The sequence below is a fragment of the Bos mutus genome, chromosome 6, assembly GCF_027580195.1.
Source record: "Bos mutus isolate GX-2022 chromosome 6, NWIPB_WYAK_1.1, whole genome shotgun sequence".
NCBI classification, from domain to species: domain Eukaryota; kingdom Metazoa; phylum Chordata; class Mammalia; order Artiodactyla; family Bovidae; genus Bos; species Bos mutus.
The window spans coordinates 58,170,226-58,182,596 of record NC_091622.1 but is presented as its reverse complement, the minus strand read 5'-3'; the positions used below and the strand labels follow the sequence as shown (position 1 = coordinate 58,182,596).

The 12,371-nt window shown below is 41.5% G+C and overlaps 1 protein-coding gene across 2 annotated transcripts in view; it reads left to right on the top strand.

Annotated features, from left to right (window-relative positions):
- TMEM156 (transmembrane protein 156) overlaps window positions 1–12,371 on the top strand; it is a 42,602-nt gene that overhangs the window by 25,038 nt on the left and 5,193 nt on the right. The gene's annotated exons all lie outside the window — the stretch shown is intronic.

Here is a 12,371-nt window from a genome sequence, read left to right as displayed (position 1 = left end):
TGATCTGAGCTCATTTAAATTAGTCTTGTAGCTGGAAGAAAGGAGCCATGAGCAAATGAAATCCAGTTTAATGTGTCTTATTATCAGGGGACAGTTATGATAAAAACTACCTCCTTAAATAATGGAAAGTTGGCTTAATTGGCAAGAAGAAATTCATGTGAGTAGGCAGAGGCAAGAAAGCAATAAGGAATAAGCCTCAGGTTTATTTTTAAATGAGACAAGATACCATTATTCCTTGGAATTGCAAGAAGTAATTGCAGAGTGGGCATAGTTTTGCTGGAGTCTTCACTTAGCAGAGGGTGTCATTGTACAAAGAGAACGTCTAATAGCCCCAATTAAAAAGTCCCCTGTCCTCTCCTGAGAGCTAGAAACAGAATAAGGGAATCCTAATTAGAGCAGCTGAGGGGGCTGTGAGCACAGATGCTGTGGTTCGATCTCATTCTTCTAATTGTGAAGTCTCTTTCTGAATTCAAATTGTCAAACCATATTTAAGAGAGAGAGAGAAAATACAACATGGGCAAAACTTCTTCATCAAGGAGAAATAATGTCCTCGACTCAGAAAACCAGAGAATTATGACTGGTGTTACCACGGCTCCTGGTGCACAGCCAGGGAGCAGGTGCCTTCACATTTTGTGAGAAGTTCGATAAGGAAGCTTCATGTCAGCTGTGTAAACAATTTTCAAAAACAAAAGGAAACCAAACCCTGAGCCCTCACCACAGCTACATTTGTAACCACATGGAGATTTGCACAGCATTTCACTGGAAAATATGCTCTGGGAACTTTCTTAGCTTTTTAAACTGGGAGGTTCTCAGAGCCCTAATTTGAGAAAAAAAATTGGGTTGGGTGCCCCTAAAGAGCTCAATTAAAAAGAAACTTAGACTTTCTATGCTCATCATTAGCAGTAAAATGGTTAACCTATGGCAAATAAGAAGCATTAGCTAAGTCATCATTTGACATCAGCAACGTACAGGAGCTTGGGCAAACTCTGGGTGATGGTGAGGGACAGGGAGGCCTGGCATGCGGCAGTCCGTGGGGTCGCAGAGTCAGACACACGGGGTGACTTGGACAGCAACAACAAAAACGAGGGGAAGGTTGATGAAAACTGCATGTGGTCAGTGCCAATTTTGTTTGATGAATGAAACAGACAACACAGGGTGGTTTCAAATGGCGAAAGTAATGTTTATTTGTGGCATAGCCTCTGCTCGCCCTTCTTACCCGGTGCCTGTGCCTGCCATTCATGGGCCAGGCATGTTCTAACCCAGTGCTCCTGGGCTTTGGGTTGACTTAGGAATTCTGGTACTTTCTCATTTTAAGTCATAATTCTGAACCCTGTAGCCTTGTCTGAGAAAAAGTCAGTAGTTCCCCTGTCAACCTGTATAATCAGGGGAAGCACAAATTTAAAGTACTAGCTAACCACAAGACTCACCTCACAGGTTCTATTTATGAGCCTGTGATTTTCATGCACCAGAGAACTCTGCCTCAGCCATCCTTTCCCTTTAATGGTTCTCATTAAAAATCCTCTGACTTTATTACCAGGCATATAATATTAATGTTTAGAGTGGGCCAAGGGGTGATGGCCTTTTTTTTAAAACCAAGAGGTCTTTGGAAGCTTAGCATCTTAAAGGGAGGAAGAAGCAGATGCTTTCTTGTTATAAATATTCCTTTAACCTTAAATGCAGTTTCCCCCCTTCCATGATAAGTTGCTCTTTCTGAGAGAGAAATGGGAAGGAAATAATGTCTCCCCCGAGTGCTGTTTCTAAGGCCTCTCTTTGTAATGATGGATGATCAGCAACAGTGAGAATCTAGGGGAAAAAATGTGCCAGCATGATCCTCTGGAGAAGCAGTAACATGAGTGAAAAAGAAAAAAAAAATGTAGTTCAAAGAGAGCAGTGACTATAGTCACATTCAGCAGAGCAGCTTGCTGTCAGCCCTGCCTGTACGTTCCAGAAGGTCTCTTCAGTTGCTCATGTATTACAAAGTAAGTATTATGACACACATACACACAGAGATATAGATAGCTCACACCCTCAAGAAGAGAGAAATAGCACCCTTGCACTGCACAGGGCCTGGCATGTGCCGGGGGCAGAGTGAACACAGGTGAAATAAATAAGCCTCATCGCTACAGAAAGAGAAGTCGCACAGAATCAATTCTCAAGCTTCTGTGTGTCTCTAATATTTTCTCTCTTGCTTGGGGGAAGTGTGATGCCTTCTGTTGTCTGCCTTGGCATTCATCTATTTTACATTTTATTCACTTGACTATATTCTTTTCACACAGGTGATGACTCTGTCTTATTCATCTTTGGATTCTTGTCCCTAGCATAGTATCTGGCATGTAGTTCATGCACAATAAAAGCTTATTAAATTGCACAAACCCTAAGGGGAAATGAGTGTAGAGTAAAAGGAGCAGTTGAATGAGAAATGAACCTTGGGGGTGGGGAAAGGTGAAAACAAATGGAGAGACGGAATGATCAAGGGAACATAATTTCATTTCATTAAAGAACGTAAAATGCACTTTGTAGAACTGCTAAGGATATCAAAGGATAAAAAACATTTTGAAGAAATTTTGAGAACCATGCAAAAGTAACTTGGAGATTCATCCATAAAAATAGTGCTTAATGAGTTGACTCCCTTGGGAGATGAAGGCCAGGGTAGTGTATTTGAATCATTGGGTGCAGACAATAGAAACCAACTTGGCTGATTTGGCAGAAAGCAAATTTATGGGAAGAGCAGTAGAGAACCCATGGAAGCAACAAGAACGTTAGGTAATCTAAGCTTGTGCAGGAGTTGAGGGGACAGGCAGCCAAAACACGACTGTTGTTACCCCATAGGAATGGTCTGTTGAGAATGCCTCTGCTGATGTCCACACCAGATGCTCCCTCTGGGTTGCCAGAGCTCCCCTTTGACCACTCAGCCACTTTGCATCACTGTCCAGGATTACAAGCTCCACAGAGGGGTATCTGGTTGACTGAATGAAGGCACAGATTGGTACTCTGGGTACCAGGAAGCAGGGCGGGGGGATGTCTGCCCCTCTAATTTCCTGCATACTTGAGAGTGCCCCTGAGATGGCCATATACTGGACAGCCAACAAATAAATATCTACGTGCACGACAGCAGGTTCCTAGGAGTTGAGCCTCCTCCACTGTGTGGGTCAGCCAGGGGAGTTCTGTCATCTCTTTCCAGACTATGTCTATCAAAAATGGTGAGATCTTTAAAACTTGAAATTCTTCACTTTCAAATATTCAACCAAAATATATTGAACACTTTGAGCCAGAAACAGTGCTAAGCATTGCCGACACAGTGGTCGTACCACAGTGCAGTCTCTGCCTTCACAGAGCTGAGGCCACCATTCAGGAGATTCAACCCCTGGTTCCTTAGGAGAAGGGAAGCTAATTAAACTATACAAACTCAGTAACCCCCTTGATGTGCACAGTACTTTCACACACATCATTTTATATCATTTCATAAGAACCTCACTTTTTCTTTCCTGATGAGAAAAATGGAAGCTAAAAGAGTTTAAAGTAACTGACCCACTGCCAGATCCTAGCAGGGTCAGGGTTCAAACTTGGTTCTAACCAGTGGTTGCACTTTTCAGCACATCACTTAATGACAATGATGAACGGGGAAGTTTACTGCTGGTTCAGATCAAAACTCTTCTTACTCTTTAGATGTAAAAGAGCTGGAAACCGAGATGAAACATTTTCTCTATAATTTAGCAGGAGTGTGTGTGAGACAGTGTGAGTCATCCTAAAAGTAACATTTCAGCACTGACAGTTAATGTGGGTGGGTTCTGAAGAACCACAAAGCAAAGAAAATGGAATTTCATCACGAATGAGAATTGCTAAATGCCAAAAGGAGGCGGATGACCTTGTAATATATATTACTCCCCAATAAAACTGATGGCAGTGTAAAATTATAATTTGCAACATGTTTAAGGCCAGTATAAAGATTAAGCAGGTTTCAATTTTATGCAGAAGATAAATTACTGGTACCAGATGTCCAGCAACCAAGCAAGATAACATGAAAATTTAATTTTTACTTGCTTAACTATAATATTTATGACTCTTAAAATACAGATTTAGGTTCATAAAACAGTAAAGGTTATAGCCATCTGCTTGGTTACAGAACAGATCAAGAAGCAGAGGGTGACTCTACATGTAGAAGGAAATTCGTAAGAGTGAAGAATCCATAGGCTAAATAAGATAATTTATTCATTCACTGAGTGACTCTATGTGACAGCCATTTGTGCCAGGTCTGAAAAAACAGGGTAAAACATTTTGCAGATAAACATCTTCATCTGTGCAAAAACTTCCCCTGCCTGACCCATCCTACCCCCAGTCGCCACCTCCCTTGCAAACCTTCCCCTTTCCCACCCTGCCTTTGTCTGATTAACTCCAACCCTGCCTTTCATTAATCTTGTTAATCTTGGCTTAACTAACCCTTTCTCAGGAAAGTGTCTCAGATTTGGTGGACAAAGTAAACTACACCCTCATAACATTGTGGCATAAATTTGTGGCAATTATCACTGTTGTTCTTTTATGTTTCCATTATTACTTACTGTCTCTCCTGTGAGCCAGTTAGCACCTTGTGATCAGGACACTATCTGATAATACTCATTGCTGCATCCCCAGCTCATAGTACAGTGTATAGAAGAGTTCATAATGGGTACCCAATAAATATTTGTGAAATAAATACAACCCTGTGTTGTCTATGTTGAAAGAATGGCTGCTGTCATCTTACAAAGACCTTTTCCTCCCAAACTATAACTTTTGATAATGCTTACCCTAAATAACAAAAGGAGAATGGTTAAACACTTCATCAGTTTCATTCCTTGGAGTACTAAGGATACCTGCAGTGTCAATGAATTAGACACTGAGTCAATGGCTTGGAATATTAGCACCTATCTGTTCAAGAAGCTTTTCCCCCTCTTTAATTGCTAATTCTAGATAATTCTGCAGTCATTTCCCACCCCCCCCATCCACATTTGATTCTCTCACCAGCCAGATTTGGAACAGCTGAGTAGTTTTAGGATCACTGTTAATAAAAACAGATGGAGCTTTGAACATAGTAGGGAGTTGGCACCTTGAATAATGGAAATGTATTTTAAGGCACCATAATTGGTTCTATTAGCACTAAAAGGCTACTAGCTATCTTGGGCTTGCACAAAAGTGCCCATGTTTTCATGTGATGGAAAGGTCAGAATGATGCATAGCAATATTGAAATTCTATATTCCTACGACAATTAGATCTTCATGACCCAGATAACCATGATGGTATGATCACTCACCTAGAGCCAGACATCCTGGAATGCGAAGTTAAGTGGGCCTTAGGAAGCATCACTATGAGCAAAGCTAGTGGAGGTGATGGAATTCTAGTTGAGCTATTTCAAATCCTAAAAGATGATGCTGTGAAAGTGAGGCACTCAATATGCCAGCAAATTTGGAAAACTCAACAGTGGCCACAAGACTGGAAAAGCTCAGTTTTCATTCCAATCCCAAAGAAAGGCAATGCCAAAGAATGTTCAAACTACCACACAATTGCACTCATCTCACATGCTAGTAAAGTAATGCTCAAAATTCTCCAAGCCAGGCTTCAACAGTATGCAAACCATGAACTTCCAGATGTTCAAGCTGGATTTAGGAAAGGCAGAGGAACCAGAGATCAAATTGCCAACATCTGTTGGATCATCGAAAAAGCAAGAGAGTGCCAGACAAACATGTTACTTCTGCTTTATTGACTATGCCAAAGCCTTTGCCTGTGTGGATCACAACAAACTGTGGAAAATTCTTCAAGAGCTGGGAATACCAGACCACCTGACCTGCCTCCTGAGAAATCTGTGTGCAGACCAAGAAGCAACAGTTAGAACTGGACATGGAACAACAGACTGGTTCCAAATCAGGAAAGGAGTAAGTTAAGGCTGTATATTGACACCCTGCTTATTTAACTTACATGCAGAGTACATAATGCAAAATGCTGGGTTGGATGAAGTACAAGCTGGAATCAGGATTGCTGGGAGAAATATCAATAACCTCAGATATGCAGATGATACCATCTTTATGGCAGAAAGCAATGAAGAACTAAAAAGCCTCTTGATGAAAGTGAAAGAGGAGAGTGAAAAGGCTGGCTTAAAACTAAACATTCAGAAAACTAACATCATGGCATCTCATCCCATCACTTCATAGAAAACAGATAGGGAAACAATGAAAACAGTGAGAGACTTTATCTTTTGGGGGGCTCCAAAATCACTGTAGATGGTGACTGCACCCATGAAATTAAAAGATGGTTGCTCCTTGGAAGAAAAGCTATGACCAACCTAGACAGCATATTAAAAAGCAGAGATGTTACTTTGACAACAAAGGTCCATCTAGTCAAAGCTATGGTTGTTCCAGTAGTCATGTATAGATGTGAGAGTAAGACTATAAAGAAAGCTGAGTGCCGAAGAATTGATACTTTTGAACTGTGGTGTTGGAGAAGACTCTTGAGAGTCCCTTGGACTGCAAGGAGATCCAACCAGTTCATCCTAAAGGAAATCAGTCCTAAATATTCATTGGAAGGACTGAAGCTGAAGCTGAAACTCTAGTACTTTGGCCACCTGATGCGAAGAACTAAAAGACCCTGATGCTGGGAAAGATTGAGGGCAGGAGGAGAAGGGGATAATAGAGGATGAATGGTTGGATGGCATCACCAACACGAGGGACATGAGTTTGAATAAGTTCTGGGAGTTGGTGGCGGACAGGGAAGTCTGGCATGCTGCAGTCTGTGGGGTCACAAAGAGTTTGACATGACTGAGCAACTGAACTGAACTGATAGCAATTAGAAAAAATAATTAAGACTGAAAGGTTTTTTTGAAGCCAGCTTAGAGAACTGAATAAGAATCACTGAACCATCTGAGAATGTCCACATCTGTCTTGCCCAAAGTAATCTGTGAGGATTAACTTGAATTCATCCATTTTTAGAGAGGCTCTTATGAGGAAACTGAGTACTCTGTGGGTAACAGGTTAGACATTTATTGCCATTATCTCCACAAAGTTGTGGCTGAATCTCTCAAAGTGTTGAGGAGAGAAGGAAGCACAGAGGTCGTCATTTTGGAGGTTAGCTAACCACAGCCTGTGCCTGCTGAGCGCATACACAGGTCCCACTAAATTTTGAGCAGTGTCCTCCGGTGAGCTTTAAAAGACGCTGGTAAAAATACTTTGTGTTGCACTTAGCAGTCCTTTCTATTTTTTCAGAGTACATCAAAGTGTACCTTTATTGCCTCATTTTACCTTTATTTTCCTTAAGGCAGCTACACTAGCTTTGCCAAAGTCACAAGGAAATGATCTCGATAGTTCCGTTTCAGTACCTGGTCCGCTTTGAAGGAACATGGCAGGCGAGGCCCAAGCCCAGTTGGGCCGCTGCCCACAAGGCCACACAGGTTCACAGAGGTAACTTACCTGGTCTAGTGCCTTCTTTCAGGCCTCTTGGCTCAGCCTCCTGCAATGGCAGCAGGATCTATGATTGTGTAACCCAGCTCACACCAACAGTTGATAAAACCAGAAGACCAGACTATTAATTCCCAAAGAGAAAACTCAGCTGAGAGAAATATGGACCAAAACGCTTCTGATGGCACACACCTGTGTCCTCTCTTCTTGGAACCACGTGGGAAGTCAAATCCCAGCCAAGGCTTGTTTGCCAGGTCTTCAAGTGGATTCTTTTGCCAACATAGTTTAAGAGGCCTTATTCCCTGTTTTAGAGGAAGCCTAATTGGCTCATTTCACACAGCACTTTTAACATTTAACAGGTTTTAGCCTAGAGGTAATTTCTGAAGATCTTCACGACCTAGATAATCACGATGGTATGATCACTCACCTAGAGCCAGACATCCTGGAATGTGAAGTCAAGTGGGCCTTAGAAAGCATCACTACGAACAAAGCTAGTGGAGGTGATGGAATTCCAGATGAGCTATTTCAAATCCTGAAAGATGATGCTGTGGAAGTGCTGCACTCAATATGCCAGCAAATTTGGAAAACTCAGCAGTGGGGCCACAGGACTGGAAAAGGTCGGTTTTCATTCCAATCCCAAAGAGGGCAATGCCAAAGAATGCTCAAACTACTGCACAATTGCGCTCATCTCATACACTAGGAAAGTAATGCTCAAAATTCTCCAAGCCAGGCTTCAGCAATACGTGAACCGTGAATTTCAGATGTTCAAGCTGGTTTTAGAAAAGGCAGAGGAACCAGAGATCAAATTGCCAACATCCGCTGGATCATGGAAAAAGCAAGAGAGTTCCAGAAAAACATCTATTTCTGCTTTTTTGACTATGCCAAAGCCTTTGATTGTGTGGATCACAATAAACTGTGGAGAATTCTGAAGGAGATTGGGAATACGAGACCACCTGACCTGCCTTTTGAGAAACCTATATGCAGGTCAGGAAGCAACAGTTAGAACTGGACATGGAACAACAGACTGGTTCCAAATAGGAAAAGGAGTATGTCAAGGCTGTATATTGTCACCCTGCTTATTTAACTTATATGCAAAGTACATCATGAGAAACTCTGGGCTGGATGAAGCACAAGCTGGAATCAAGATTGCTGGGAGAAATATTAATAACCTCAGATATGCAGATGACACCACCCTTATGGCAGAAAGTGAAGAGGAACTAAAAAGCCTCTTGATGAAAGTGAAAGTGGAGAGTGAAAAAGCTGGCTTAAAGCTCAACATTCAGAAAACGAAGATCATGGCATCTGGTCCCATCACTTCATGGGAAATAGATGGGGAAATAGTGGAAACAGTGTCAAACTTTATTTTTTGGGAGTCCAAAATCACTGCAGATGGTGATTGCAGCCATGAAATTAAAAGACGCTTACTCCTTGGAAGAAAAGTTATGACCAACCTAGATAGCATATTGAAAAGCAGAGACATTACTTTGCCAACAAAGGTCTGTCTAGTCAAGGCTATGGTTTTTCCTGTGGTCATGTATGGATGTGAGAGTTGGACTGTGAAGAAAGCTGAGCGCTGAAGAATTGATGCTTTTGAACTGTGGTGTTGGAGAAGACTCTTGAGAGTCCTTTGGACTGCAAGGAGATCCAACCAGTCCATTCTAAAGGAGATCAGCCCTGGGTGTTCTTTGGAAGGAATGATGCTGAAGCTGAAACTCCAGTACTTTGGGCATGAAGAGTTGACTCATTGGAAAAGACTCTGATGCTGGGAGGGATTGGAGGCAGGAGGAAAAGGGGATGACAGAGGATGAGATGGCTGGATGGCATCACTGACTCGATAGATGTGAGTTTGAGTGAACTCCGGGAGATGGTGCTGGACAGGGAGGCCTGACGTGCTGGGATTCATGGAGTCGCAAAGAGTCGGACACAACTGAGCAACTGAACTGAACTGACTGAATTTCTGAAGATACCTTTGCATGTTTGTGCTCTGATTATGGGTTGATTTTATAGATTAACTCTCACAGGGCGCTCTTGTTTTCCTTATCTCCAAATTCCTGGGTGGCACCTCAGAGGTTTTGTTCAGCTTAAACCCACAGCCTTTTTTTTTTTTTAAAGAAACACACGCACAGATAAGTTAAATAACATTCTTTCAGTCATTCAACACGTATTTATTGAGTACCTGTTATGTGTCGTGCTCCAAGATGGAGTTCTGGGGAGTAAACTGAGCAAAAAATACAAACTTTGTACCCTGGAGGCAGACAGATAAGGAATTACAACAAAACTGGATACATTCTCCTTTGGGGAAGTAGAGGTCATAGAGGGTCATAGGACACCTAAATTTGTTTTGTTCTTGTTTTTTCTTTTGGCTTTCCAATTCAGTAAAATTTAGCTGAACAAGTGCTTTTACAGAAGAGAAGATAAAAAATTTGATGTGGCGGATTCCCTTAGTAGCCAAGAGAGCCTGACTAGGATGGGGACGTTTTAGATGTTTCTTCAGTGTGGAGATGTACCCTGTCTTTCACATGAAGATCACCAGGAACAAAGTGAAGGAAACACCTCATAAATTTCTGTTACTCAGTGGGAATCAAGAATTACTTTGGAAGGACAAGCTGAGGTTAGAGACTAAATATCACAGAAATGAAGCATTTTGAAAAGTGATAAAAATTTTTAAAAAGAAGAAGAAACATCATTAGAGATCACCCTGGCCATTGTCATGGGTGGAGTGATAGGGGCTTTATTTGAGAACATAAAGCATGTGGTTTTATTTTTAATCAAAATTTCTACTGTTGGAAATCCATTTTGTTCACTAGATTCAGTCAGGTCAAAACTCAGACCAGGGTTCTTTCTAAATTTTTAGGCTCCGCTGAGGCTCTTGTAAAAAGTCAAAGAAATGTTTGGTTCAGAGATTTGACAAATTCATGAAAAGACCTTTATGAAGTTTTAAAATATTTCAGACTGCTTCTGCTGCATTAAGTAGTGTTGCTGAGTGAATACGATTTGAAAGAAGCTATTTCTCAGTGTAAAACTAGAAAAAATATCACCTGTTTTAGCTATTCTGAAGAAGGTATTAGAATGACAGATATCCTACCTTTTTACCTTTTAATCAATTTTTCTGAAGTTTTCCTATTAGCATAAAAGTTACATGACTTTGGATACTAGGAGAAAAAGAAGATAATGTACCACTAGAGAGTTACTTTGAACTAGCTGTCATTTTGACAAATAATGACTTTCTGAATTATGGTTATACCACACTATAAAACATCAGGAAACCGAATAAATAAGCAAATGATGAGCAGTTTGACTTTCAAACCAAAAGGACTCTGATAATTTTCTTCGATAATTATTTGGTTCCATGAATTGGCTCTTTTGAGATTTTAACCTTTAAAAATTATTCTCTCTAAATCTCAAATTTTGGAAGGTTATAAGATATTTTACCAGTGGGGAAGGAGTGCGGAGGAATAGATTAGGCATTTGGGATTAACATATACACGCTCAGTTGCTCAGTCGTGTCCGACTCTTTGTGACCCCATGAACTGCAGCACGCCAGGCCTCCCCTGTCCATCACCAACTCCCGGAGTCCACCCAAACCCATGTCCATCGAGTCGGTGATGCCATCCAGCCATCTCATCCTCTGTCGACCCCTTCTCCTCCTGCCCTCAATCTTTCCCAGCATCAGGGTCTTTTCCAATGGGTCAGCTCTTCGCATCAGGTGGCCAAAGTATTGGAGTTTCAGCTTCAACATCACTGCTATATTTAAAATAGACAACCAACAAGGACCTACTGTATAGCACAGGGAACTCTGCTTAATAGTCTGCAATAACCTAAATGGCAAAAGAGTTTGAAAAAAAGAGTAGAAACAGCTATATGTATAACAGAATCATTTTGCCATATACTTTAACATTGTTAATCAATTATACTCCAATATAAAATAAAAATTAAAAAAAGATGCTTTGTCAAAGATGTCAAACAATTATTCACATGGAAGTTCATTCTGAAGCTTTAATGTGCATCAGAATCAACCATCAAAGGCCCCCTGGGCCATTAAGAAGGGAGATGGCAATTCAGTAGGTCTGGGGCAGGGTTCTCGAGCCTGCACTTTAAATTACCACCGCTGGGGATTTTCAGGCCAAGGCTCTGTTGATCACTTTATTTGTTTTCTATTGCTGTGTAACAGATTATCACAAACTTAGTGGCTTAAGACCACATACCTTCATTATCTCACAGTTTCCGTGGGTCAGAAATTTGGGTACTGTTCTGCTGCATTCCAGGAACTCATAAGCTTGAAGTCAAGATGCGAGCTGGCCTGTGTTGTCATCTGAAGGGTTTCCTTCCAAGTTGGTTCATGTTGTTGGCAGAATTCATTTCTTTGAGGATGTAAACTGAAGGCCCTGGCTTCTTAACTGGTTCTCACCACCAGACACCACCCCTAGGTCCTGGAGGCCACCTGCAGAGCCCTGCTATAGGACCCTTTTCATACACAGTTCGCAACATGGCAGCTTGCTTCTTTGAGCCCAGTGAGGGATCCTCCCTGATGGCAGGGAAGGCCATGTCTCTCTTTTAAAGGCTTTCAAATCGTTAAATCAGACCCACCCAGGATAGATTCTCTCAAAATCAACTGATTTGCGATGTTAATTAACCTGCAAAGCTCTTCATCTTTGTGTAACCTAGTCACAGGAATGAGATCCTATTACAGTCCTGCCCATGCTCAAGGGAGGAGAATTAAAGGGGGGCATGTACACCAGGAGTGGGAATCTTGGGGGCTGTTGTAGAATTCTTCCTACCACAACCACCCTTGAGAGTACAGGTTTAAAAAGACAAAAACCACAGACCCCTGGGGATTTTCAGTGTGAGAGAAGTAAGGCTGATACATCTAGTCCCCTGAGTGCAGTTGGCCCTTACCAACAAAAGAGCCAATGAAACATAAGAAAATTCAGGACTTTAGTGGATGATGAAAA